The following is a 6,638-nucleotide window of genomic DNA, read 5'->3' on the forward strand; positions in this document are numbered from 1 at the left end:
AATCATGGGGGCGCGGTGAGATATTTTAAATTTAAAGGAAAATTGTTATCGCTTATTTATTTTTAATTTTAATTCATTATAGTTTTGTTTATTTCTCTCTGTTAATAGAAAAACCACTAAAAGTGACTTCGCACATTTTATCTAAACAATGATTCTAAATTCAGAGAGGAAATAACGTGTCTTAATTCTAATTTTGAAAAATGTAGAAAAAAAACTCAAATATGATGAAATACTACAAAATATATAAATTTTTTAGTTATTTCTACAAACGTTAAGGTGGATTCATAAACGCTATTAAAATCTTTATCAAAATTGAAAATCACAATCGATTGAGGCGTGTAATAAACACCAAACATAGATTGATTCCGGGAAAAAACGGAGAAGGGTAGAGAGAGAATTATTGGAAACACCATTGTTCAATCTAATTTATTCTTGTTTCTTAATATCTAAGATATAGGTAATGGTAAGTTTCGGCTTACCTTTTTCTATAGCCCACGGTGTTTTCTTTCGTTAGATAATATTATGATGAGGCTGACATCTTATTAAATCTGAATAACATTTATTATTTCTAATATTTCATAACAGTTTATTGCGATAAGTCGTATTTTGAGTTCCATTTTAACTAACAACCAACTTAAAAGTTTTGAGGGGGTAAAAAAGTTATGTTTCCTTTGAGCACCATCTACTGACAATTTTTATTATGAAGGCATGAGACATTCTCCCACCTTGAGCTTTAGAAATTCATGACAAAGCTGAAGAAAACAGTCATTATTGTGGCACTTCAAGTTATAAATTTTTCTACATGGTCGTATACGAACCATGATGAGTTTTGGCCAGCACTCTTATTTTCCCGCCCTTACCTGGGTAAAGAACCTCTATTTAGCCCAAAAGCCAAGTGATTCATTTATTATTATCGTCCCCTATGAGAACGATTTTCCCTTCTTCAACTTGAGTGTCTTTCTTTTAGAAGCTTAAATCCTTAAGTTATCCTAAATATTTAATTCGGAACCATTTTTTAAGTCCTCTCGAATTTTGTGAAGATAAGCAAAGAATTGTTTTTTTTTATACTTGTGGAATCAATTAGAGCAATATCTGGTACTCCAGATTTTTTTTAAGTTCGTGTATAAACATAGCTGGTGTTAATCGTATACCAGGTCTTCTAGATGTTCTAAGATGTGCGTAAGTGGTCATGAATTTATGATGAGTTCAACATCGCAAATGACTGTGTATAAATCTTTCAAGGGTGCAGAGGTAGGGGAGCATCTTTTTCGAAATAGCCAAGTATTTTGGTCTTCCGAAGTCTACTGATTTCATACGTATCTGCAGCTCGAGTCAGATTTGTACCGTTGTCAGAAAAAACTGTTTCTGCTATTCCTCGTCGAGCTGTGATCCTTCTAAATGCCAAGAGAAATCTATCTGTGGTAAGTTAAGTAACTAATTCAGCATGAATGGTCTCAGAAAACTTCACAGGTGTATAGTACGATCCAACTCTTGCTTCCATCTTTTAAATCCACTCCAATGACCTCGAAAATCAATGCTTCTCGTACACGATCTTCAGATAGAAGACTAATCAAGACTTCAGTTGGCCGAGTACTAAGTCACACATTTCTTAATCACTCGTTGTGACATCGGGTCACTGTTTTTCAGTTTTCCCTCTTTGAGTTACCGGCTAGAGGCCTTTTCTTTCATAGTCACTCCTGAGTAACAAATTCCTGACAAACTGGGCGATGAGTAGGCTCCTTTGAATTCCACATGCTCGTGTTTTAGGGAAAAGCCAATGTTTGGTCCAGTTTAGTTGTTTAGATACTGTTTTTTTAATTCTTTGAAATATAAAAAGCTGGGAGTAAGTACTGGAAGGGCAAAAGGAAGGCAAGGAAAAGCTATTAGATTGGGGCAGAAATAGGGTTGGATATAAATACAGTGATATCCACGCCGAGTGAATATTCACCATCATGACCAGCACACCGCCATAAAGTTATTTCTCTTGTTGTTCTCAGCCTCCGACCGGAACCTTAATCATTTTTATAACCGTCGTTGAACAAGCGACCCAATTTTGGGTTTACGACTACCAATGTTCAACTCCGTAATGTTGCAATTTTGAACCCGATCCTGAAGACAAGGGAACCTGGACCAAGTATTGAGAGAAATTTGCTTTCGTAGAAGACATTTTGATGAAACTAACCAACATTTGAGTTACGTAGAGAGGAAAATCAAGAAAACTTTCCACAGTTAGTCTGACGGCAAGGGGGCGCTAACCCATGATGCGCCTACCACTTAGGATATTTCACGTCAGCTCTGTAGTCGGCGCGAGCACTGTGCATGATTTTTTAATTTTTATAACCTTCGTTGTACAGCCGACCCAATTAAATAATATAGATCATCTGTGCATGATTAGTCAAAGCAGATGGCCAGTCGACCCACGTAGCGGGTTTGCGAGCAGTAATCCTTTGTTGCCAAAACGTGATGTAGTAAGCAATGAGATTCCATATTTTTATCTTGACGCTCCAGTCCGGGAGATTTAAGAAGTTTTTCTCTCCAACACAAAGAAAGAGAGAGCTGCCGGAACTTCCTATTTTGTATTCACGAAGGATTTTTGACAATCAGCTGAATATGCGCCCATGCCTGTGGAAGTAATCTCTGGGAAACAATATTTTCGCCATCCATCGAATATTTCAATCCTGGAGAAGTAGAAACTTCACCATAAGTTTTACATCTACTGAAAGGCAGAAACATGTCCGTTCTTGTCTGGATCACCTTGGACTACTACCATTTCATAACTCTCTCTCTTCTACAGAATATCTCCGAAGTCTGAAATCAATATCTGATGGTCTAAGGCAGTGTTTCCCAACGTGGGGCACACGCCCCACCGGGGGACAATTTTATTGTAAGGGGGGGGGGGCAATTCAAAAATGGACTCGACATGAGTTTAAACCTTTTGCTCTGGGCCATTTAAATGCAATGCAAGATTTCGGTGACAAAATCGAAAGAAAAAAGCAAATTCTTAAATAATTGTGGTCAATAAATATTATGTGACTTAGGGATTTTTTAAGCGACAAACCTGAAATAAAGTATCTGTTTACAGTCGATGGTAAAGCATTTGTGAGTTATTTAGCCAATATCTTTGAAAAACTGAATATATTAAATAAGAAACTTCAAGGAACAAATAAAACTCTTGTTGATGCAAAAGCGAAGATATTTGGCTTCATTACCCTTATTAAGTTATGTCAGAAATATATTAACTACAAAAACTTTGAACAGTTTCATTGGCTCCAAAAATGTGAAGTAAATGATACCGCTTTACTTGTTAATATCTATCATCTGAAAATTCTATCGGCTGATTTAAAAAGATATATTCTGATTTAAAACAAATTTATTTTCCAACATGGATGTTGCAGTCCATGTTAGTGGATTTGTCTGATATATCAAGAAGAACTTGCAGAAATGCAAAATGATGAGTCAGTTAAAACTTTATTTAATATGAAAGGAGTGATGGCATGGCTTCGTGAGGAAACAGAAAACAGGTACCCAAATTCAATCAAATGTGCAAGAAAACTATTGTTACCGATTCCATCTTCATATTTAGCTGAATGTGGATTTAATGCTGTAAATGATTTTATTGGTAAAAAAATCAAATCGTCTGGATATAACACAACGGGGAAACTTGAGACTGAAGCTAACCAAATTGGAACCCAAGATAAAATCTACGTTCAGCAAGCATCAAGGGCAAGAATCTCACAAATTAAAATATTAAAGAAAAATCTTTATTAAAATTATTTCGAATTTGAATTTTAGTTTTTCATTATATGTTCTGAAAATTTATTTACTTTGTTTCGCTAACAATTTCCTAAGTTTCTTAAGTGAACAATTCGATTTTTTAATATTAAAAATTAGGTATATGTTACATAGGGGAGGGGATAAGAATTTTAGAAAAGCTTAGGTGGGACATGGTACAAAAAAGATTGGGAAACACTGGTCTAAGGTCAATAGAGATGTGTTTTCTTTTAAAGTTTCCATCCCGGCTGTTCTTTTGTGTTTTTTCAGCATAATAACATCTGTGCTTAACTGAAACCAGGTTGTATTTTTTTATTTCTATTTGATTATTTGTCTGGTAAAGTTGCTGATTTTTTTTTGTGTCAATGCTTTGGTCACGCAACGGAAAAATAATATACGTCATTATATGTTCTTTTTTGTGTCAGTCTAATTAATTCAATACATTAATGGTTACTTGATTACTGATTGGTCATAATTAATTTCCTTATTCTTGAGTCATTTATTTACTTATTCAGAATTAAGAATAGTTGTAGGTTTTTTATAGTAGTAAAATTCTAATTAACTTACTTTTTTGGAATTTTTTTTTTATAATCAATAATATTTTTCATTTTTTTTTGTGTCCACAATGCCATAAAATTGATGCAAATCTGCCTCCATTTTGTTTGTTTTGATAAAGAGATGATTTAAATTAATGTTTTTTTAATTGGTAATTATATTAAAAGTTTTCCTTTTTATGATCTCACCAAACAGCCGTACAAATTGCTGGCTTACTTATATAATAAGAAAAGTGAAAATATAAATACCAATGAACAAAAATAAATAAATTAGCGAGATATATCAAAATTAAGAGATTTTATTCAAATAAGTTTAGTTTGCAAACATAAAAGGTTATTTCTTTCCAGCATTATGACTTCACATTGAAATAGATGTTCGTTAAGGTACAAAATAATTATGACAATTAAGATACAAAATAATTAGATTGACAATATGACTTCTAATAATATGAATGACAATAACTCTTTTACAGATAGAAACTTATAAAGCGAAATCAAACAAAAATATGACACCTTCATTTAATAGTAATATAAAATTATAACAATCCAGAATTTCACAGTAAAGAGAGTACAGCATTGCTCTTCAGCATCCACTATCAGTGGAGAAAAATGAGGTTTCTTGCTTAATTAGAATAGATAATAAGTATTAAATTAACATCAAAGAATGCTTTGCATTGGATTTTAAACTTAGATAATGCTTTTCTAAATATTAATGTAACAAATATGAAAAAGGAAAAAAAACATAACAATATGATAGATTTGATAACAATTTTATAAAGTGTGAACTGCAACTAGATTTCTAATGTTCTACTTCCTTTATTATAATTAGAGCCCGGATTTTGATGACCTATAACATCTCAATGCCCTTAAAAAGTGCAAAAAATGCCCTTAAAAATGCGAAAATTGCGCTAAAAATGCCTTATGACAAAACTTAAATAAAGTAAAAATATTAAAGTAAAACATTGTTTTACTCTTTAAAATTATTATGAGTCATTTAAAAAAATATAAATCAATGCAATACTTGTTCTACGTTCAAATGCAAAATACGCCAAAAAATTTAAAGAAAAATGCCCTATAAATCTAAAAAAATGCTCTAAAGGACAAAAAATGTCCAAAAATGCAAAAGTCATCAAAATCCGGGCCTTAATTATAATGATTGTTGTTGACGTATGCCTGTTTAGGCAGAGGGGGTGCGATTGTTCTTATTATTCTTCTCATATTTATACCACCCTCTCTGTAGGTCAAACGATTTTTAACTTGTACATTTAGACAAAATAATTGACTAAAAATGTTATTTGAAAGAAAAAAAAATGCAACTTGGACCAGAATTGGCTGGTTTAAAAATTTTACACTTCAAGTTATTTCGAATTTCTTTATATAAATATAAATAATAGAATTTTAAAATGTTTAGTTATCATAGGTTTTCTATAAATATAAAAATATTGATGTGAACAAAATGTTATAAAAATGCTTACTATAAAATACAGTATTACGAAATTTATTTTTTTATTACTTTTACAATTAATTACATGATGTAATTATTGAACAAGTTAAAATAAAAAGTTAGAAAAACTTTTTTTTATTTTATTCGTGACTTTTCATGCTTGTTACAATCAAAAGCATAAATGAAAATGAATTGCTTCTCTAAGTTTTAATACTTTACCTTTCGGTTTATGTTTAGAATTTTTTTTTATGTATCAGTGTAAAGAAATTAATAATGAATTATGATTGTATTCTTATCTGTAATATTTACAAAAAAATTATTGTAATAAAAAACAATTATAATAAAAAACAATTATAATAAAAATATTCAGAAATCAGTGTTGGCTTAATTTAAATTAACTGTGATTTTTTAAAAGCTATAAATTAAAACAAATTGAACTTTTTTACAAAATAAACTTAATTTAACTACAAAATTACTTTTATGCAATATAATTAATCAATTCATTCTTAAGTGTATAATTTTTAAAACTCTAGTTTCAGAGATAATGATGATATTTTATTAAGAAATAATTAAAGGGATATGCATGTAAATATAATAATTTACATGCATATCCATTTCATTAGAAAAAAGCATTGAATTTAAATCAAGAGAGATCTTTCTAAAAAATCAATTATTTAAATAAACTGATTATTTAACTAATTATTAATTCAAGTATAAATCATTTTTATATAATACAATTAATAAGTATAATAATGGCAAATTTTATCACAAAAAATATTAAAATACATATTTTTTAACTCTATTATTTCTTAAAAAACAAAAATTCATTCCATTATCAAGCATTTTTTAATTACTACTATTATAAAATA

Source organism: Parasteatoda tepidariorum, chromosome 2 (genome assembly GCF_982258835.1).
Source record: "Parasteatoda tepidariorum strain Cologne lab strain chromosome 2, Ptep-v5.0, whole genome shotgun sequence".
Taxonomy (NCBI): Eukaryota; Metazoa; Arthropoda; class Arachnida; order Araneae; family Theridiidae; genus Parasteatoda; species Parasteatoda tepidariorum.